Source organism: Capra hircus, assembly GCF_001704415.2.
Source record: "Capra hircus breed San Clemente chromosome X unlocalized genomic scaffold, ASM170441v1, whole genome shotgun sequence".
In the NCBI taxonomy this organism is placed as follows: domain Eukaryota; kingdom Metazoa; phylum Chordata; class Mammalia; order Artiodactyla; family Bovidae; genus Capra; species Capra hircus.
The window spans coordinates 52,553,538-52,577,170 of record NW_017189516.1 but is presented as its reverse complement, the minus strand read 5'-3'; the positions used below and the strand labels follow the sequence as shown (position 1 = coordinate 52,577,170).

Here is a 23,633-nt window from a genome sequence, read left to right as displayed (position 1 = left end):
TCCTCCACCCCGTGTTTTTAACTAAGGTCTACTGATACCTTCTCTTGTGCAGTTTGTAGATAAGGAGTCTGTTCTTTGAACACTCTGGACTTTATTTTGAATCACCTGGAAGTCTGGTCGAAAATGTAGATTCCTAGGTAATAATTCAGACCTCCTGAATCAGTGTCTCAGGAGTGCAGCCCAAGAACCGCGTTTTATACACATGCTCCAGGTGACTCTCAGTCTCACTGGTTTGCCCAGCCCTGACCCAAGGTCTCTGAGGAGCGGCAGCTCTGGCATGGCACTCTGTTCTACAGGGACTGCGGTGCGCTAGGAGACATATCTGGCTACACTAGCTAGCAATCATCTGGCTGCTCCATGGTATCTGTGTGTTTGTTCAAAGTGGCATTGGAGGCTGCAGATCTATGGTGAGCTGCAGACATGGGTCTCTGTTCTGCAGGATGGGGTTTGTCAAGGTTATAAAGAATAAGACCTACTTCGAAAGGTACCAAATGAAACTTAGAAGAAGACAAGAGAGTAAAACTGACTGCTATGCCAGGAAACGCTTGGTAATCCAGGACAAAAATAAGTATAATACATCATAATACAAGATAAGTTCGTATCACCAACAATCATTTGTCAGATTGCTTATGCCTGTGTATAAAGAGATACGACAGTCTGTGCAGCTAATGCCCATGAACTCCCAAAGTATGGCAAGAAGGCTGACCTGACAAATTATGCTGCAGCACATTGTACTGGTCCACCGATGGTCCAAAGGCTTCTCAATCAGTTTGGCATGGACAAGATCTATGATGGCCATGTGGAGATGTCCAGCGATAAATACAATATGGAAAGCATTGATGGTCAACCTGGTGCCTTCACCTCATATTTGGATGCAGGATCTTGCCAGATCTAACACTAGAAATAAAATTTGGGAGATCCTGAAGGGTGCTGTGGATGGAGGTTTGTTTATCCCTCATAGTACCTAATGGTTCCCTGGTTATGATTCAGAAAGCAAGGAATTCAAGGCAGGAGTACTCCAGAATCACATCCTGGCTCAAACCATTGTAGATGACATGCATTACCTAACTGAAGAAGATGAAGATGCTTATAAGAAACAATTTTTTTAATACATAAAGAACAATGTACCTCCAGACATGATGGAGAAGAGGTATGAGAAAGCTCATGCTGCTATATGAGAGAATCAGTCTATGATAAGAAGCTTAAGAAAGAGGTTAAAAAGAAGAACCATCCCAAAATGTCACTTGCCCAGAACAGATATTGAGTAGCTCGGAAGGCAAGCTTCCTTAGCAGTCAGGAATGGGCTGCTGAGAGCTGGTAAAGCAAATCACACTTTTCTATGAAGATTTTTTGGATTAAGGCAGCAATAAATTTATTGACCAAGCAGCCCCCAAAATAGTGGCTTTGGAAGAAGGAAATGGCAGGGATACTAAAGCCTACACCCCAGCCATGCCATGTATTACCCTACCATCCACCTAGCTACAAGCTAGAAGAGATGCCGAAGTTCAAGTGATAATGTGATTTGCACTTTGAATGAGACACAAAGAAAAAGTTTTTTAAAATCCAGCCTCCTGACATGTGCACCTCAATACCCCAAATGAAAAGAGCAGTGCATTTCCATTGAACTCAGGACTGAAGACTCTCCTGAGGGTGGACCTGGCTGCCCTCCCTGTGATTATAGGCACCCGTAACAGAACTTATTGACATCCCCACATATCCTCCTCCTCCCTCTACACTCCCAAGGCTGTTTGTTGCAAACATCTGTAACTGTCCAGGAGAACACACTTAGCTGGTGCTCAGGGCAAGATGGAAGTGCTGCAGAGTCAGTGCCCCTGAGAGCAGGCCTCAAACGATGACAAATTGCTGGTGGAGAAATACCCCAGCTTCCTCATCCACCAGCAGGAAAACTCTGCAACATGATCAATATTCTCCTCCAGACGCCCCTGGGATTGATCTCCAGGAGCCCATGACGGGCCCTTGATTATTATCGCACGCAGCTATGGCTCCCTTCCCTTCTCTTCGAACTACTCCACTTTCCCACCAGTGTTTCCTGGGACTGCCTTCCAAATAACCAACTTGCATTTGAATTTTTGTCCCTGGATCTGCTTCTGGGGGCACCCATCAGGATGTAAAAGACACAAAGGTGAGCTAACAGCTCTGAATGGACCCTGGAATTGTAAGAGACAAGCGTGGAGGCCAGCAAACACCTGTAACTGTAGCATTTTGGTGTGATGGTTAAAACCATCTGACTGGTTTCTACTCCCATATTGCTGACCTCTGCACAAAATCTGTGAATGCTGAGTAATCTTGATAGTCTGTTTTCTTTGCTCCTCCTAAATTACGTGCTTTTTGCTACCTAGAGTGACAGGAGCAGAACAATGCCAGTCTCAGTTTGCTCTGTGGCAGACTGAACCCTCTGTGTTCTGCATCAGAAGGTCAAGATCCAAGTACAATTTGGGGTCTTGTGAGTTCGCTGATGCACACCATGGGGAATCCTTGGGGGACAGGACATCCCACATTTGTGCATACCTTTAACAAATGTGGGCTTCCCTCGTGGCTCAGACAGTAAAGTGTCTGCCTGCAATGCAGGAGACCTGGGTTCAATCCCTGGGTTGGGAAGATTCCCTAGAGAAGGAAATGGCAACCCACTCCAGTACTCTTGCCTGGAAATTTCCATGGACTGAGGAGCCTGGTGGGCTACAGTCCAAGGGGTCGCAAAGAGTCAGACACGACTGAGCAACTTCACTTTTAACAAATGTATGTGGAGAACTTACTGCTGGTCAGAGTCTGGGGGATCCAGAAGGGATGTGCATTAAGTCTGCTCAGGCTGTTGCTACATGCAGCTCTACCAGCCCCTCCCCTGGGGGGCCTGGCCACATGGAAGCTCCCTTCCCATCCGGCCTAGATGAAGCTAGAGCCTGCTGAATGCTCTCCCTGCAATTATTTCAGGCCTCTCTGCTTCAACCTCCACCCTGGGAGCAGTGTTATCCTTCTGAAATACAAAACTGCATGCCACTCTCCTGCTCAACAGTCATAAGTAGCTTCCCTTTGCCTGTGAAATAAAGGACAAACTTCTGACTGCACGTGCAGCCAAGGGCTCTCCAGTCTGGCTCTACACCATCCTCCACACCTTTATCTCTTCCAGCAGGTGGTTTGTATTCCCCCGAACACTCCACAATCTTTCAGACCACTATCCTCTCGCATATGCCATTCATTAGGCCTGAATCTCACTTATTCTTTTAGCCAGTCCCTAGTCACTGTTGAGCACCCACTTAGAATGTCACCTCTCCTATGAAGACTTGCTCACCCCCTCCTCTAGTTTCAACAGCACCAACAGCCATGTCTTCTATGTCCCTTGCTGTTGTTACCCACTTGGCAAATTCAGTATTGAGTACCCTATGCTATCACTGTTTCTGGGTCTGTGCGGAAAGCAGGGGTGTTGCCATTTTTGTTCATCTTTGTACCCTACTGGTGGGCTTCAGACAATACCTGGCACACTGTACATTTGTAAGAAATGCTTGCAAACACCTGCCCAGACTTCAGAGAGCCAAAAGGAGATTTAACCCTTTCTCTCCAGTAATTGGTACCATTCCTGGTGTAACATCCATCCTGCACACCTGGATGGTAATGTTCACTTGGGTTGTCCTCTCAGCTGCTTCTGTTTTGGGCCCCTACCACTTCTCTCCCTTGCTTTATAGCTGAGCTCTGGAGGTTGCACCAGGATCTGAGGTCCCCAGGGTGCTCTGAGGTGCCAGGTGCCAGAGCTGAGCAGGTGGACTTTTATTGCCCCAGGGCTGCATTGTGAGGCTCCACAGGCACGAAACTGATGGCATGGCAGCCCCCATAGACACCCACAGGGAGCCCTCAATTCTGAGGGGTGACAAGGAGACTCAGAGGGGAAGGAATCGGATGGAGGTGCATTATACCTGCAGAAGCTGAAACATCATTCACAGGCGGAGGGGAATGTCTCCAAAGGGACAGCCAAGCAGTTATGTGTCCGTATCTAGGGAGGAGAGGTGAGTATGCAGCAACCTCACAGGTACTCAAGTGAGACCAGCAGCCGCTTACTCCTCCCAGAGGTCAATGGCAGCACCGGCCTCGACAACCTTCAACCATCCTCAAACTAGAAAATAATTAGCCAAACCTCTTCACTCAGCTGAGAGTCCACTTATTTAAGGTACAGGCCAGAATGTTTCATTCTTGAGAGATCTGGATTTTATGAGTGCTTACCACAAACTGAACCAGGTAAGATGCTATGTGCTTTCTGTGCATCGACTCAACAAACTCCCATAATGAACCCTGGCTGGTAAATTTCATAAGTATCCTCCATTTTGCAGATGAGAAATCAGAGGCTCAGTGAAGTAACTTGGCCAAATTCACACCATCACTAAGGAGCGGAACTGGGATCCTTATCAGTTCTGCCAGGCCCCGTGATCCATGTTTGGAACTTCTACACAATGCCACCCTGAGTACAACTCCTTCCCTGACATCCATGGAGAAGAGACTGTATAGAAACAAGGTAGGGGCCTGGCCCCTGGCGCTTGGCCCCTAGCTAGCTGTGTTTCCCTGGATAAGGCACCTGATTTTCTGGATCGCAATAATTTCCTCATTAGACAAGACTGTGACTGCAAATCTCCTTTAGATTTAGCATTTTATGAGTCTGCGGTGGAACTGTATTTTCTTTGATGCATGGTTATCAAGGGTGAGTATCTGGGGTCTATGAAAAGATCAACTGATGGAATATGGAATTGAGTTTAAGTAGTTGGCATATTCCTGAATCATGGTATGAGAAGGGCTTTCATTGCATTTTTAGGTTGTTGCATTGATAAACCTTCTTTTTTACTGTTAGAAATTATGCTTTATTACAATGCTCTAATATATAAAACATTGTGGGTTTTGGCACTAAGAAAATCAAAGGGATCAATGAATCAGAATCAAGTATCCAGAACAGGGATGTGAGCACTTGATTTATGAAAAATGATTCATGACAGAACAATGGGAAAAGGATGATGTTTGCAAAGAATGGTGTTGGATTAATGGGGTAGACATATGTAAACCATACTGTGTCTTGGCCACTGATACACCAAATACAAATACCAGTACCAGTGCCAAATGGATCAACTGGATTATAGATCTAAAACTGAAAAGTAAAGTCAGTGCTGATAAACCTTGAAGGGCCAGAGTTTTAGTCCCTTTGACACATTCCAGTTCTCAAGTGTTAAGTTCCTTGAGTGGGTCTGCCCATCTCGGGTTGTCAACTTCCTGAGGACAGTAACTCTCTTTAAAATCTGTGCATAAGCGCCAGTGAATATCACAAATGGGCAAGTGATGAACACCTCTGGTGGTGGTGACCATGGTGGTTTAATTGAATAACTGTGTTTTCATGTTTATTTGGGACTTTAACAATCACTACAAAGCATTCTGTATACTGCTGTATATCAAATTATCCCAAAACGTAGCAACATAAAGCAATACTCTTATTATGCCCACAGATGGGTTCTGTGAGTCAGTAGTTCAAACAGGGCACAGTGGGGATGCCTTGCCTCTGCTTCATGCTGTTTGGGGCCTAAGTTAGGAAGACTCAGTGGTTAGAGGTGACTGATTGCCTGGGGGCTAGAAGCACCTGGAGGATCTTCACCCACATCTGGCAGTAGGTCCTGGCTGTTGGCTGGTGTATCTGTTTATCAGAACATATACACATGGCCTCTCTGTGTACCTGTTTGGGCTTCCTCACACCATGGTGGGTGGGGTCATGATGGTAGGACTTCTCTTATAGCAGTGTGAATGCTCCAGAAAGCAAGGCAGAAACTGTATCACCTTTTATAACTTAACCTTATACCTTACTTCTACTTCATTTTATTGGTTATAAGTGAGTCATTAGAACCAGATAAGATTCAAGGAGAATAGATATGGTCACCCACCTCTAGAAGGGAGGAGTGTCAAAACAGGCACAACATTTTTACTTTTTATAGGGTAGGAACTGTGTCATAGTTATCTCTGAATCCCTATCATCTAACTTGGGACATGGCACAGAGTAGATGCCCCATGAGTGATTGGTAGATAAAGCAATGGATAAATGAAAGGAAGGAAAATTCATCCCATTGGAGAGGGTCACTCTGAGGAATATAGACCTTTAGTCATTTTTACCGATTTTCGTTTGCATTGCATTTGGTTTTGTGTTTCAATAATAAAGGAAATCCGGAGAAGGCAATGGCACCCCACTCCAGCACTCTTGCCTGGAAGATCCCATGGATGGAGAAGCCTGGTAGGCTGCAGTCCATGGGGTCGCTCAGAGTCAGACACGACTGAGCAACTTCACTTTCACTGTTCACTTTCATGTATTGGAGGAGGAAATGGCAACCCACTCCAGTGTTCTTGCCTGGAGAATCCCAGGGACGGGGGAGCATGGTGGGCTGCCATCTATGGGGTCCCACAGAGTCGGACACGACTGAGGCAACTTAGCAGCAGCAGCAGCAGCAATAAAGGAAATCACAGTTTGTAAAAGACCTGCAGAATGGAAAATAAGTTCAACGGTATTATGATACTTGTGCTCTTAAGGAGCATTCTATGGTCATTCATTCTTCTTCAGCCCGATACAGTCTCCTATGTTTGAATTTGCTGCATGGTTTCCAATAGACCATTTTAGAAATCAAGTTCTACCAGAACAGATTGGACATTTCATGGTGAGGTCTGAGCTGACTGCCTCAGTCTGCCTGCCCAGCTGCTCTTTCTCTGTATTCTCCTCCCATCTCTCCCCATCCTGCTATCTTTCCTTTCCCCTCCCCTGTTCTTGCTTACTCCATACGCCGCCTCCAATGTTACCTCCTCTAGCTTGGGGGTGGGATGTCTTCAGAATTGTTAGAGGAGTCAAGGAACGGGAAGCCACCTCTCCTCCCCTGGAGAATGTCCAGATTTGGATTAGAGCCATTGGTCCCTGGAATTCTCTTCCTCATTGCTTTGGTATATGGTGTTTTGTTGCTTTTATGGGCACCAACTTATGATGTCATGTGAAAGGCTTAAAGCTCCTGTGGTTGCAAACTAGCACAAAAAGCCCAATTTTACTGAGACACAACAGAAAAGGATTCTTTAAGAAGAAAAACCTTCACAATGGGAATCTGCCATTCCCAAATCAGCATTTGGAAAATTCTAGTCACGTAAACATATGCCAGCAGAGACCTCAGAGACTATCTTGCCCAACTCCTCCTGTAACAAATAGGGAGCTGGGAGCCAAGGACGAAGAGCTATAACAACCAGCATTTACTGGGTGCTGACTCTGCCCCAGGCACTTCATTACTTTATTCCAGTTGTGCAACCACCAGACGAACTGGAATCATTAACCCCATCTCCAAGATGAAGAGACAGAAGCTCAGAGAGGGTCAGTAACTTCTGCAATGTCACACAGCTAGAAAATGGCTGAGTAGAGATTTGAATCCAGTGTCTAGGATGAGTCCCCGAACTGTGCTCTTAACCATTAGACTATACTGTGTTTTTAAGTGACCTTTTATCCTCCCTTCCCCACACAGGGTCACATATATTAAGAGTTAATAGATCAATTTCAAAAAGGTAAGTTGAGCAGTGCCTGGAATTCAACAAGTGATGCTGCAGTTCAAGTCAAAGTCAGACTTTGTTAAAGTAAATTCTAATTCAGACTAGAGAGCCTAGGAGACTTTGGGGATGGTCCTTTGTAGAAACCACTATGAGCTTAGAGTAAGGACCATGGCAATGTGGTTCAGTGGTTTTGAGACTCAGACCTGAAGTCAGCATCCCAAGGTTCAACACAAGTTCTGCTTCTTCCTAACTTAATCCCACTGTGCATCAGTTTTCTCATCTATACAATGGGAGATAGTGATAGTTATCTGCCTGGGCAGATGTAAAAGGCAAATAACACTAATAATCACAAAGTTCCTAGAACAGTGAGCTCTTACAAAGAATTTGCTCTGTTATTACTCAATGTAGTCTCCAGGGCCTAACATAGGTTTCAGCACATGGAAGGTGTTCAATAAATGTTTGTTGAATAAATGAAAAGAAATATATTAGTAGTTGTAATGGCATTCATCTGTTCTTCATCCTCTCAAAACAGAAAACAAGAATTAAAAAAAAGTTTCTCCTTGATTTTACCTTATAGTTTTTCCATATGTGGACGCTTGATTCTTCTGTGATTGAAACCACTGTTCCTTGGCAAAGCCTGGAGGAGCCTGAGGACCAGCTGTTTTCCACTTTAATTCTTTTCTGAGGCCCATTTTACCCAGGAAGAGACATCTTAAAAATGTGGAAGACCACAGCTTCAGGACGCTCAGTTACAACTGTCAAAAACTCAACCCAATCTGATAGAAGCCAAGAACTAAATTTCTTGACTCAACTATAAACTACAAAGATGACTTCAGGCATGGCTAGATCTAGGGATTCAAATGATGTCATCAGGACTTGGTCTTGTTTGATCTCTAGCTCTGCCTCCTTCAGTGACGGTTCTATTCTCTGGCAAGTTCTCCCCTGTGATGGCAGGATGGCCGTCAGCAGTTTCAGATTTATATCCCCACTCCACAACCAGGGGAAACAAAGTACTTACTTTTATCACTCCAGGCAAAGTCCCAGTTTCACCTCTGAGTGGACCAGCTTGGGTCCTGTGTTCAATCCTGAACCACCACTGCGCCTCCAGGAATGAAACACTTTGATTTTCCAGGCTTCATACACGTGTCCCCCACCTTGATCTCAGTAGAGCCAGCCCCAGACAAACTATCTGGACTAAGACTGAGATGCTATCCCACTGGAAGAGAAAGGAGATGGGCAGGCACAAATAACAATCTTCTACTATAACTAGGCAGAAGAAGGGGTACAGCACCTTCTTTAAAAGGGTGGTAGTAAATAAGCAACCCCCATCTTACCTAAAGCTTATTCTTCTATCAAACCCCACAAACCTTCTAGCTCTAAGGCAGTGATTTTCAAAACTTTTAACTTCTTCCTTCAGCAAAAAATGAAACTTATATTGAGAAGTAGTACATATATGAGCTGAAATGTTTGTACAAATTTACTTTTCATTAACTGCAGTGCACTCTGATAGTTTCTATTCTATTGTATTCCATTCCATTCTAATTTAGTCCATTATATTCCTTCCTTTCCATTCCATTCCAATTCATTTTGTTATTTTTATTAGTCAGGACAATGCTTAGGCGCTAAAGCCCTAGATCTCAGTGGCTTAACAAAATAAAAGTTTCTCTCAAGCTCCTGTCCTAGCCCAGTGCAGATCAGGCAGCTCTACTTCGCGGCCTCCTTCCTACTCCAGGGAGCCAGGCTCTTTCCATATTATGATGCCACCATCTTCAACACAGGATTGTGGTAGATAGGAGCGAGAGGAGGAGAGAAACAGAGACAGGGACACACACAGAGTCTTCAGGGGATTTCATGGCTTATCTGACTTGCCTGCATTCGACGGCCAGAAACTAATAACCAGGCTCCACCCTAACGGTAAGGGCCACCGTGAAACACAGTCTGAGCACCCAAGGAAGAGGAAGTGGGATCGATGAGCACCCAGGCAGTCTATGCCACACTAGTTATGTCTAGTATATGCCTTTTTGTAGTTTGCTAAGAAAGAGGGAATGCTGGTTCTGACTCACTCCATGGAGTCAGGACTCTTGCAATGGTTGCCAGTGCCTTCGTTGGAAAAACCTGGCCCAAGCAGCCCGCCTTGACTTTTTCTCCCTGTAGACTAACTCTTCTTTGCTTCTGCCTTTCTACTCTTGTCTCATGGCATTTGACTGCGTTGTCCCTGACGAGGAGACCCTGACCACCTTCCCGACCACCTTCCTCTCCACCCCCACCACCAAATCTGTCCCTGACTTTGCCTGAGAACCTTCTGCCTCACATCCCAGACTCCCTGAAGGAGTGGCAGCCACGGCTCCTGTCTCCTGCCTTGAGCTGTCCTCCAGCTCTCTCAAGCCGTTTGTCTACCTTCTTACCCTGGGCAGCCCTGGGGCCTGTGGGGAGCAGGCTTTGCTTCCATTTCCTGTCCTGAGACAGAAAACGAGACACAGGTTCTGCAGGGCAGCTAATGGTCCCTGGAACTGTGGGACTCTGCCTAGGTCAGGACTGAAGTAATTGAGCCAGCCAGGCATGTAATAAGATAGCTCTCCCTGCTCCCTGCTTCCCCTGCCACCCCCCCACTACTGCGGTGAGTGGCCATGGAATCTGATTCTAACAGCATCTTTATCTCCACAATAGGCCTCAGGGTTCATTATCTAAAAAGCATTGGCTGTTAGCAAAGTAGCAATCTTATTACCATAGAGGAGGGCTGTCTCTTTAAAACCAAGCAGCGGAGTGGAGGCCAGGCTCTTGGGTTCCCCAATTAAAAGACTTTCTGGTTCTGGAAGAATTGAGGGCTTACTGATATTCAAGTTGAAAACAGTTTTAGTCAGTGTTTAAATGGTGCTTACCATGTGCTCGGTGGCTCAGATGGTAAAGAATCTGCCTGTAACGTAGGGGACCCAGGTTCAATCCCTGGCTTGGGAAGATCCCCTGGAGTAGGAAATGGCAACCCACTCCAGTATTCTTGCCTAGAGAACTCCATGGACAGAGGAGCCTAGCAGGCTACAGTCCATGGAGTTGCAAAGAGTTGGACACGACTGAGTGACTAACACCGTGTGCTAGACATGGTTCCAGGTACCTTACAATATTAACTCAGTTAAGCCTCTCAGAAATTCTACAGGTGAGAAAACTGAGGCTCAGAGAGGGCAAGGATCTGCCCAAGGTCACACAGCTAAAAAAGAGCAGAGTCAGGATTCAACTTAGGCAGCCTGGCTCCAGAAACTGCCTTCTCAACTACTAGGTTATACCCTTCTCCTAAGAATAATTTTTTTTGTATATAATATTTATATGCTGCTTACAGTTCCTGAAAGGCTTTCACATACTTTCCTGATCCTCATAAGAACCCTGTGATCTAGACAGCATGATGATAAGGGGGCTCCTAGTTTATCATGAAGAAAATTGATATGCTTTACAACCAGGTTGAAGCAGCTTTCAAAAGCCAACTGTTAAATTTTCAGGAATTTTGGAACCCCATTATAAATGATGGTCATTTTTTTAATGAAATTGTAGAAATTTATAATTAAATAAATTATGTTCAAACAAAGGCAAGAAAAACTCAAAACTCATAACTCCTTAACCCATTGACGCCATTTTACTCTTCCTCTGGCACTTGAGGTTACCTGTATCTCTGTTGCATGTTTCGGGGGGTGGGAGGGAAGCATGTACAATAGGGTGCCACCCTGCAACTCTTCCCAACTCCGTATCTAGTGACATCACACTGGTAGCTTGAAGTCAGCCACAGCTGACTCGTATTTATAGTCAGATAGTATTTATACTAGGGAAATCAGCAGGTTTCTAGAAAGGAGTCCCCTCTCTGCCTCTCTTCCCCGAAGGGAGCTGATTATTAAATATTTCCTAGTGCATCCCTATTCCCATGAGTCTGACCATCTCTGCTCCATGCATGTCTCAAGTGTGTCCTGTCCTTCTCACTACTTAACTAACATGGTCTCCTTCCTCCCAAATTCCTTATCAAAAGTCCAGCTCAGTCTGCAGCACCTCTGTCCTTTCTCTCTTGGACTCCCACTTCCCGGAAGGACCATCCCCAGAAGCCCACAGCTGCCTGCACTCGGCCTGAGCCCGCTGACACCCAGCCCCCGCTTGGCTCTCGTTCCTGCCAGGGCTGCATTTTGCCTACATTGCAACTTCCCAGTACCAAGACCCACCCCCCCTCCTGTTTTCCCTCTCAGGCGCTGGAGTCAGTGAGGCTGACTGTTCTCTCCCACGGTCGGCCTGAGCCTGGTGGGCAAGGGGATGCTTAGCTTCTTTGTGTGTGTTCCCAGGAGCCCACTGCAGATCAAAGAATGGTCCTTCCCTAGTCTTAATGCAGAACACCCCTAACCATGCCGAAAGCTATTTGGCAGCCTGGGCCTGACTTATGGGCATTCAGGGGAGCAGAGATGTTAGTGAACCAACTGATTCCTAATAAGCATGAAATATGCTTATTCATCTTCATTCTCTATGAAATGCATTTCATTTTTTTAAATTAAGGATTCCCTTTCATTCAGTAGTTCCTTTGCAGCCCCAAGGACTTGTAAGAATTCCAGAACATTACCATAATATATGAATATAGGTAGGGCCCATTACATGCCAGGCACTGTCATAACTGCTTGAATAATATGAAGATGTAGGTACGATTATCACCTTCATTTGAAAGATGAGAAAAATGAGACACAGAGAGGTCAAAGAACTGGCTCAAGGTCACACAGCCTATAAAGGCAAATCCAGGTCTTGAACCCAAGTGGTCTGGCTTGAAAGTATATGTTTTTAATGGCTATGCTGAAGCGATCTTAAATCGACCTGGTGGTTTCCCCTCTAGGCTTTGACAGTACTGTTTATACTAGGGTTAAGAACTTACCGCATTCAATTGCTATTATCTGTCTACAAGCTTGTCTATATCTGCCCTGGTTCTTCACCTTAAACCCCTTGAGGAAAGGAATCCTGCCTTTTATTTTTGTCCAGGATCCAAGGCAGAGTATATGTTAAGTGCTCACCAAATGTTAGTTAAAATGAATGACCCTCCTTGTTTTTGAGGAAACTCATAACTCTCAACTGAGACCCAGAGATCTGATAAAGATGATAACAGAGGTCAGACAAGACCCGGGTGGCCTGGCCCCCAGTCTGGCACTTGTTCTGCCCTGCCTCCATGTTCCTGTTAGCTTGGGGGACTGGAGATAAGGTTATGGGGGATGTAGAGCAGGCTGGCATTGCTCATCCACCACACTGGAACACTGGCCCATGGCTTTTCTCAGACAGAGTGTGCGTGTCCCAAACCCCGCACCCCCCTCCAGGACAGAGACAAAAGATAAATGGCCATTGCTGTGCTGATCACTCCTTGCTGGTGCAGGCGGACACAGTTTGGGCTGGAGGCCAGTCTCCAGTCTCATCTGATAAGATGTATAAATGCTCAGAGCACCGAAGATTTAAGAACAAAATCCAGAGTCTCCTCATTTACTTTGTGTGCATCAGGACTATTCTAACCCAGATCCTATCAAGGAGAAGGCGGAGAGATCCCACCCCCACTACTAATACACACACACACACACACACACACACACATTTTGTCAGTCTCCTAACATGGGCAGAGATTACCTGAATTTCAACCACCTTTTTTTGAAGCTTTTGGTTTCAACTAGCTGTTTTCATCCTTATCCTTAGGTATAGAGAAAAAAACTTCTGTTTAAGCTAATTGCCAATAGCCAAAAAAAGAAACATGGGGCAGGTTCTGCGTTATTTTACAAAGCATAAACAAATGACAAGTAAAAAAGATAACACCAGGGATTTTAAAAATCCAGTTAACCTCAGGATATCACAAGGTCTGCGTAATTCATAGGAACTATACAATGAAATGTTGATAGTGTCACTAAGGTCCTGGCAAAGCTTGAAGCACCTTTGACAGATCAAAGAAAAAATAAAACATTATTCCATTTAGGTGCAGTGTTATGGATAACTTGGCATTATAGTTCTTTGGAAATGATTAACTCCATGTGGTATTGATGGTAACAATCCATTTTCTGGCATAATGAATTAGGCATTCCTCCATTGTTCTGTAGCTTGGCTCCATTCTGTGTGTATATATATCAATGGCAATTTTTTTTTATATCTTTCAGTTTCACACACACACAAAATAAAAACACACCCCATAGGCTGCCAGAGGAGAGAACACGAGCTCAAAGCTGATTTATTTGTATCACCCTGAGTAACCTATTTCCTACCTGAGACATGAAACCACATCAAGGGAAGAACTGTTTTTTACTTCTATGAACCAGGAGGGAAATTTCTACTCTTCAAGCTGGGATCTCTGAAACCTTGCCTGAAAAGCGTCCATTTTTATCTAACACTTTCTCCTTCTGAAAAGCCCTTGTTTTTAAGGAATAATTCTTCCAACAAAAACTCACACATCAGGCATCTCACTCATGGTTAGTTAATCTGTGAAAATGAGAAACAACCTCTAAGTGGCTGATATACTTTAGCAGCAAGAGATAATCACAGCCCCTAATTTCTGAAACTCATGATTGTCTTGTGACTCTGGGATTTTTAAACTGCAGGAACACCAATAGAAACGAGGTAAAGAGATAGAAGAGTCAGCTAGTGTGATATCTTGATTAAATTCCGTTGTAGTGTCCCTGTCTTAGGTTTGTTTTGTTTGTTTGTTTTTTAATGAGGAACTGCCTCTGAGAGTGCTAATCTGTCTTTAACATCATGGCATTTCCTTATAGTATGCTGAACCATCTCCATGGCATTTAAAAGTGAAATATTTGCTTCAGAAATAAAAAAGATAGGCAATAAAATGTAGCTGTAAACAAGCCTTCATGGCTTTATTTTTCATAGATAAATACACAATAAGTTCAAACTAGAATTGAATTCCTGAAGCAATACTCCACTAATCTGTATTCGGGGGTCTCAAGCGTATTATCTGTAATTTACAACCAATTTAAATGGCATTAACAGTCTCTCCCTTCTGGGAATTTAAATTTGCATCCTACCATTGAATTAAACAGTGATTGCATATTTTCTATAGGGGACGGAATGCTCTTTGATGCTTGTTTTGAATAATGAAGCATCTATTCATGCACAGGGTGCAATGTGCTCCTTTGTCCTCAATGTAATTGAAGCAAAATGTGAGTTTAAAAGATTTTTCTCCTTAGCCAAAGGTTTGTTGATTGGTGTCTATTTTCATCTATTCAAAATTAAGAAAACAGTCATCTCTCACTGTCCTGGAAAATCATTTACCCAAAAAGGCCTTGAATGAACGGAGGTCAAATTTTGTCTAATTGGATCTTTTCAAAGATGGAACAAGATGTCAGAGAATATTGCAAACTAACCTTTGGGGGAATTATATTGTGGAATAATTTACAATTCTTCTCTAGGACCAAGAGAATTAGAAGTGGAGGATAAGGGGAAAGGAAGCCTGTTTCTGAAGTAAGAAACTTAAATAACCTTGCTCTCCCATGCTAAACAATACCAAGGTGGGAAGGGAGGTAGGTTGAAAATCATAGAATCTGAAGCCTTAGGAATTCAGGGATGGCAAATTCATGTGGGTGCCATTTGTTTCCCATGGCAGATGCCAATAATCAATGACAGCCCTCTCTGCCATTGAGGGAAGATGGAGCCTCGTCATCAAGTGCTCTGGGCAGCCATTTTCAATTAATTTACCTATCTCATTTAATAGATGGTTCTAGAAAGACAGCATGTCCCTCCAAAGGTCTCAGATCAGAACTAAGAACTTGCCACTACTGGTGGCTCAACAGTGTTCTTTCCACCTAACACCACCAGCATGCTCCCTGAGCCTGTCATGTGGATCATTATACCCTCAGGGCAGAGTACCTAGTAAGTGTCAGTAACTACTTACTTTAACTGAATGAATGAATATGAAATATATACACTATGAAAACTTTATCATTATGGGAAAGAAGTTCCTTCTTCGGAATAAATAATCCTCTAACCCAGTTGACCATAATTAGATGAGGTCCAAATAATATTTAACATCTGTTTACCAAAGCTTTTATTCAGCAATAGAGAGTATCATATATATCAATAATATCAACAAGAACTAAGCACTTAAGAGAAGAAATTGTTTTCAAAGACCTTAAAGCTCTTTGGATATAACTATTAATATATAACTGATATGCATTGCAAATCATCATTCAACAAAGAGGTAACTGAAGGACTTACTCTGCTGAATTTTAAAGAAATCATATTGAAAAACTGAATAATTCAGGCTTTTCAAAAATTGAGATGGAATTTTCTGTTTATTACTCTGTGTTAGTATTCTAGAGTACTTTCCTTAAAAAAGTAAAAAACTAAGTGTTCCTGACACTTGTCTAGAGGATATCAAAGCTCTGTGATGTTAAATGTCGGCCGTTTTGCTTTACAATCTTTACAACTTCAGGATTTGAAATGATGAAAATTATAAAAATTCAACTGTCCCACATTCTTACCCAGTAAGTATATCCCAGTGGTTCAGGCAGGGATAATTTTGCTCCCAAAGGGCCATTTGGCAATGTCTAGAAACAGTTTTGGCTGTCACAACCGAAATCTATGAGTGGAGGCCAGGGCTGCTGCTGAACATCCTACAATATACAGGACAGCCTCCAACAACAGAGAGTTATCCAGTCCAAACTGTCAATAGTGCTGAGGTGGAGAAACCCTGGTCTATCCCCTCCACCCAGGACTGTTCAGATCCATTCATCCCTACACTGAATTTAGGCTGTACTGATCTGTAGTGAGGAGAACATTTAACTGTAGTTATCAGAATATTTTATTTCTCTCTTTTTTCTTTTAAGATGGCCAAGTTCCTTACGCTGATGGAAAGGTAGGTATTGACTGATGTTCCTCTTGTTTGCCTTCTCCTGGAGCCAAACTAAGGGTTAGTTCAGCTAGCTCAATTCTGGGATTTTCAAGAGCACAGAAAAGGATTTCAGGAGCTCCCCCAGGGTCCTAGATATGCTCTGCTGATGTACCACACATTGATCTAATAAAGGCAGGCAGGGGCAGGAACTGCCCACTACTGGGTAAAGCCCAGGATGGCATCCATTTGAAGGTTTCTGACCAAGTTGCATAGAGGACTTTTGTTGTTGTTCTTCCTCTCCTAATTCTAGTTCTGCTGCTAACTGACTTTGTGATCTGGGAGACTGGGAGCACACTGCTGCTATTCTCTGCTTCTCAACAATTCTATTTTGTTGGTACTCATACTGTTCTACTGGCAGATAAAGGGGGAGAGTAAAAGCCAAGACATTTCAAGTGCTATTCAGTGGGGGTAGCACTTCTAACTCTGTGGGGTAGATATTGTGTCCCGTTTACTCTGCAGTTCCATGGTTCCATGCTTGACACAAAATAAGTGCTTAATAATAAGTATTGGCGTGTCTGCTAAGCTGCTTCAGTCATGTCCAACTCTGTGTGACCCTATGGACTGTAGCCTGCCAGGCTCCTTTGTCCACGGTATTCTCCAGGCAAGAATACTGGAGTGGATTGTCAGGCCCTCCTCCAGGGGATTTTCCCGACCCAGGGATCCAACCTGTGTCTGTTATGTCGCCTGCATTGGTATGTGAGTTCTTTACCACTAATACCACCTGGGAAGCCCAAAAGTATTAGTAATACTTTGGAAACTATTTGGCAGCATCTACTGGGCTGGAAGAAGTACAAGCTGGAATCAAGACTGCTGGGAGAAATATCAATGACCTCAGATATGCAGATGACACCACCCTTGTGGCAGAAAGTGAAGAGGAACTAAAAAGCCTCTTGATGAAAATGAAAGAGGAGAGTGAAAAAGTTGGCTTAAAGCTCAACATTCAGAAAACGAAGATCATGGTATCTGGTCCCATCACTTCGTGGCAAATAGATGGGGAAACAGTGGAAACAGTGTCAGACTTCATTTTAGAGGGCTCCAAAATCACTGCAGATGGTGACTGCAGCCATGAAATTAAAAGACGCTTCCTCCTTGGAAGAAAAGTTATGACCAACCTAGACAGCATATTGAAAAGCAGAGACATTACTTTGCCAACAAAGGTTCGTCTAGTCAAGGCTATGGTTTTTCCAGCGGTCATGTATGGATGTGAGAGTTGGACTGTGAAGAAAGCTGAGCACTGAAGAATTGATGCTTTTGAAATGTGGTTTTGGAGAAGACTCTTGAGAGTCCCTTGGACTGCAAGGAGATCCAACCAGTCCATTCTGAAGGAGATCAGCCCTGGGATTTCTTTGGAGGGAATGATGCTGAAGCTGAAACTCCAGTACTTTGGCCACCTCATGCGAAGAACTGACTCATTGGAAAAGACTCTGATGCTGGGAGGAATTGGGGGCAGGAGGAGAAGGGGACAACAGAGGATGAGATGGCTGGATGGCATCACTGACTCGATGGACGTGAGTCTGAGTGAACTCCGGGAGTTGGTGATGGACAGGGAGGCCTGGCGTGCTGCAATTCATGGGGTTGCAAAGAGTCGGACACGACTGAGCGACTGAACTGAACTGAACTGAAACTGAATCTAGTAACTATACTACAAGATGTGTACCCTAAAGAAATGGGTGCATACATCCTACAAAGGACAAGCACAAGATGCTTTATAGCATCATCAATAATAGCCAAAAAAAAAAAAAAAAAAGGATTCCAGTGTTCAATGATAGGAGAATGGTTAGTGTTCATACAGTGGAATGATATAGTTCAAGAAAAAACAGTCAACCATTCTAAAAAGAAATTATACAAATGAACTTATTTACAAAACAGAAACAGACTCTCTAAGTTAGAGAATGAACTTATGGTTACTGGGGAAAGGGGAGGATGGGGGAAGGGATAGTTAGGGAATTTGGGGTGAACATGTACACACTGCTATATTTAAAATAGATTACCAACAAGGACTTACTGTATAGCACAGGGAACTCTGCTCAATGTTATGTGGCAGCATTGCCTGGATGGGAGGGGAGTTTGGGGGAGAATGGATACGTGTATAGGTATGGCTGAGTTCCTCTGCTGTTCACTTGAAACTATCATAACATTGTCAATCGGCTATACCTCAATACAAAATAAACAATTTTTTTAATGACACAAAAAAATCAACTATTACATATACAAGTCTCAGCAGAAGGCCTGGTAGTAGGGGATGCTTAGTAATGATAGTGACAATGGTAGTTACTGAGCATTCACCATGTGCCAGGGGCTTTTGGGGGTTTACACAGACTAATTCATTTCACCACCAGAACAACCCTACGAGGCAGCTTCTATTTCTATTACTATTTTACACAAGAGAATAGTGAGGCATAGAGAGGTGAAGTAAAATTTGGCTGAACTAACCTGAAATACAGATCCTTTCTGACATTTATTTTTTTAAAAAAGTACCATATATAAAGCAAAATTGGGGAAATTAAAAGCAATGGCCTGCCTTATATTTAGCATGGACATATGTTTTCTCCCCTGCGTTTTAGTGCGCTTTTTTCTTTTTCCTAGGTCTTTCTGTCTGGTATCTCTTGGTCAATATTATTTTTCAAAGTCCAAAGCCCATGCAGATGATGCTCTCGTGATTAAAGGCTATCATTTGAAGCGCTCAGTCAGTGGCAACCTGAGGAGGCATTTTGCCTTTGATCTGCCTCACTGCCCAGCGACAGGGCTGCCTCTGCACCCATGGAGGGCAGGAAGTCAATGGAAACCTGAGGGTGAAGGTTTTTTTATTTTTTTTCTTTTAGGCCCCACTATGCACCATGTGGGATATTAGTTTCCTGACTAGGGATCGATCTCACACCCCCTGTAGTGGAAGCCCAGAGCTCTAACCACTGGAATACCAGGGAAGACCCCCTGAGAGTCAAGTTTTGAGGCGGGTCCAGGGAGCTCAGGGCTCTCAGGTTCCCTGTCAGGTCTGGCAGAGAATGAAGGCCATGATGGTCCAGGAGCAGAGTAGCAAAGGGGCGTTGGAAAGGGCCGCTTCTCCCACCAGGCACTTTCAAGATTTCCACAGTTGATGTGGCGTCCATGCATTACAGTGGGCTCATAAAAATCTCATTCAGGCTATTGCAGGCTTTGTTGTGTCCCCGAGTTTATTGGTTTGGTGTGGTGGTGCTGAGAAAATTGGAGTGAGGGAGAGTTATCTGGGTGATGAACTCTGAGGTTGTGTCTCAACTGTTCACATGAAACACTTCTGCACATTATTTTGGACTCCCCCAAGTCTTCCCCAGTGGCTCAGTTAGCAAAGAATCTGCCTGCAATGCAGGAGACCTGGGTTCGATCCCTGGGTAGAGAAGATCCCCTGGAGCAGGAAATGGTAACCCACTCCAGTATTCTTGCCTGGAAAATTCCTTGGACAGAGGAGCCTGACAGGCTACAGTCCACGGGAACATGACTGAGCGACTGACTTTCACTTTCACTTTTCAAGTCTTCTCCATTGGAAAAGGAAATAAATACAGCCGATTAGGGAAAACTCACTGTTTCACGGCCATCCTCCTCCCATCGAGTTGGAAAACGTTGCCATTGCTAAAATGACAAACTCATCTGTGGTGTGTGTGTATGTGTGAGAGAGAGAGAACATGCATGGAGGGTTGCAATCATATCCTAGGCAGAAGCTGGAAGTTTATTTATGATTTGCTCAAGGTTTATTCCCCACCCCCATCCCTGCACCCCCAAGGCAGGGTTCGGAGAGGGCAGAGATGGGACTATTAAATCCCCTCATCTGCAGCTCATCTCAGCTCTCTCGGCAGCTGGTGCCTCCCCTCTACAGAGCCGGTACTCAGGGAGGTCGTTATTGGAGGAGCCGAGAGTTCTATGAGGTGATGGATAGTGTGAGACCTGCTTTCTTGGGGGCTATTCTGGACAATGGTTGACAGTAACTCAAAAATTCAGTAGGTTCAATGCTTTCAACTGGATTTAACTAGCTGTCTTTCGTGGGATCCAAAATAATAAATTGCCCCCCCCAAAATTTTTAAAGAGTTAATTTGAGAACAGAAGGCAGTAAGTTAGTCTTGGAATTCTCGGGACATTGAGTCAAATTTCCTTGCTTTTTTTTAAAATTTAAATTTATTTATTTTAATTGGACGCTAATTACTTTACAATATTGTATTGGTTTTGCCATACATCAACATGAATCCACCACAGGTGTACACGTGTTCCCCATCCTGAACCCCCCTCCCATGGCTAACAGAAATTTCCTTTCCTAAAGAAAGTTTCTAGGGCTTTTTAAATTAAAAAATATCTTAACATAAGTACAACTATTTATTAATAGACTTAAAATTATGCGAGTAATGGAGGGTCACTGTAAAACTGATAAATTAGAGAAGTAAAAAGAGGAAATCACAACACTCAAAGAACCAAAATTTGACATATAAACTTCATTTCCCCAAATGTATATGTGTATGTTTCTATAATTCTTTTTTTATGGAATATGAACATGCTTAGTATTAGTGATTTGTAACCTGCTTTTTGTTCAAAAAATAATATCACTTGAACATCTTTTCAAGTTAGTAAATAAGCTTCTGCACTATTATTTAATATAGTTGCCTCATGTTCCATTGTGTGATGTACTAGAATTAATTTAATCAATCCCTTTTTATGGACATGTTCTTGAAACTGATTATTTCTTGTTTTCCACCATCATAAATAAAACTGTGATGGGAATTCCCTGGCGCTCCAGTGGTTAGGACTTGGAGCTTTTGTTGGAGAAGGCCCGATTTCAAGACCTGGACAGGTAACTAAGATCCCGCAAGCCACGTGGCATGACCAAAAAACAAAAGCAAAACAGACCTGAAGATTTTTAATTAACTTCCTTCCATTATTAAAACATGACCTCACTCATATTTAATAAATTATAAACAAAACTGTGAAGAACAATCCTGTACACAAATCTTTGTTTACATTCATGCATGTTCTCTTAGAAAAACTTGCTAGAATTGTCACTGATAGGGCAAAGGACATTTTTAAGTCTTTTGATGTGTATTACCAAATTGCCTCCAGAAAGGTGGTACGGTCCCAATCATTCACCACCAGTGTATGAGAGTGCCTACTTCCAAGCACAGTAGGGGTTTGTTTAAACAACATTTTAAAAGCCTGTGATTAACTTCCTTTCTATTGCTTTTCACTTCATCCTATCATGTCCTTGGCACCTCTCTGTTCTTCGCCCACTGCTCTGATACTCTCAGAAAGCTAAGAAAGAGGGTATACCCTAAGCAGAATCCATTAAAAGAACTGGTTTTGGCAAACTCTCAAGGAATTTCAGCTTCATGCTGGAACAAGACAACACAAAGAGCTACCCATTCATTCTGTGCAGGAGGATATTTACATTACGTTTTATAACAGTCATAAATGAAAATGGCATTAATCTGCCAAGCTGTTGTTTTTAAAAGAGAAAAAGGGAGGAGGTGGTTGACCTACCCCATAGAGAAAGCCCTATGTCTGCCAGAGCTTTGCTGTGAGTATGATTTTAAATAGCAGGGCAAAGGTGATGAAACCAGCTCAACATCTCTGTCTCCATGGCAACAGCATCCTTGCTCTGAGGGTCTGACACAGCGGCAGGGACCAAAATACACTCCTTGTGCACAATTACACTGCAAGTTAGGAGTTTCTTTTTATTCCTTGTAAATGCACGATTTAAAAATATGAGCAAGGACAGAAAAGAGCAAATCATGCACAGCTAGAGGAGAGTCTTTAAAATGACTAAGCGAAGAAAATGAATATCCAAAGGGCTTGATAAAGTCTGCAGCCTACACTTACTATGTACAGAAGAGATTGAAAATCTTTCTCATATGAGAATAAAAAAACTATCTATGCATGCATATAAGTGCGTGCATTAACTTTTTAAAATGTCCTTTCCTTAAATTTTTAATACAGGTCAATCTTGCTTTCAGCATATCCACTTAGCTCAGGTTATGATTAAATCAATTAAAGCAACCACTGAATTTACATAGCTGGAAGCTCCTCATATGCTAAACTGAACAAAACTTCAAAGAAACCGCATTAGCCCTGATTTATGGAGGGCATAAGTGGCCCCCTTTAAGGTCAGTAAAAATCTATTGGTCACTAATGCATCTTTGAATCCTGCCGAAGTCTACCTCACTGTTTATTTTTTTCTAATTAATTAATTAGTTTTTTGCTGTGCTGGATCTTCATTGCTGTGCACCAGCTTTCTCTAGTTGCTTGGTGAGCAGGGGCTACTCTGTAGTTGTGGTGTGTGGGCTTCTCATTGTGGCGGCTTCTCTTGCTGTCGAGCACAGGCTCTAGGCTACATAGGCTTCAGTAGTTGTGGCGCGCAGGCTTCAGTAGTTGCAGCTTGTGGACTCAGTGGTTGTAATGTACAGACTTAGTTGCCTCGAGACATGTTGGATCTTAGTTCCTGGGCCAGGGATCAAACCTGTGCCCCTACATTGGCAGGCGGATTCTTATCCACTGGACCACCAGGGAAGTCCCTCTATTTCATTTTAAAGAAACTGGAAATTTAAAAAGTACAGGATGGTGATTATAAACTGTTGGGTTCTTTCTGAGCTGGCACCTCTGCTGGCAAGTGAGTAATATTCAAGATACCTGGGATGATGACATAACTATTGAAGCTCCTTAATCTTTAGTTCTTAGAGAATGTACCTCAATAAATGTTGGGCAAATAAATGAATGGGCAAGAACTATCAAGGGAATATGAAATAGACATGCAATAGGTTTCCTATATGTGTACTTCCATTGAACACGCCAAGACCATCTAAGTTGGGTGGATCTCAACCAGGGACAGTTGTGCCTCTCAGGAGACATCTGGCCATGTCTGGAGACATTTTTGTCCCAACTAGGGAAGGTGTCCTACTAGTATCTAGTGGGTGGAGGCCAGGGACACTGCTTGATACCCTACAGTGCACAGGACAGCCCTTGACAACAAAGAATGATCCAGCACAAAATGTCAATAACGCTGAGGTGGAGAAACTCTAGTCTAGTCTCATTGTCCATGTGGCAACTTTTGCTTCAGAGGGTTCTATGGTAGATTAAATGGTTTTAAAATTCTATATTCAAAATTATTCTCAAATTGGCTATTAGTATTTTCCTCATTGTTTTTATTATCACATCATTTCTCCCTTGTTTTAACCACAATATGTTCTAATTTGTTTTT

At 43.2% G+C, this 23,633-nt stretch overlaps 1 pseudogene; it reads left to right on the top strand.

The window, feature by feature from the left end:
- Nucleotides 1-431: 431 nt before the first annotated feature.
- LOC102180744 lies at nt 432-1,321 on the top strand (annotated as a pseudogene).
- The last annotated feature ends 22,312 nt before the right edge of the window (nt 1,322-23,633 follow it).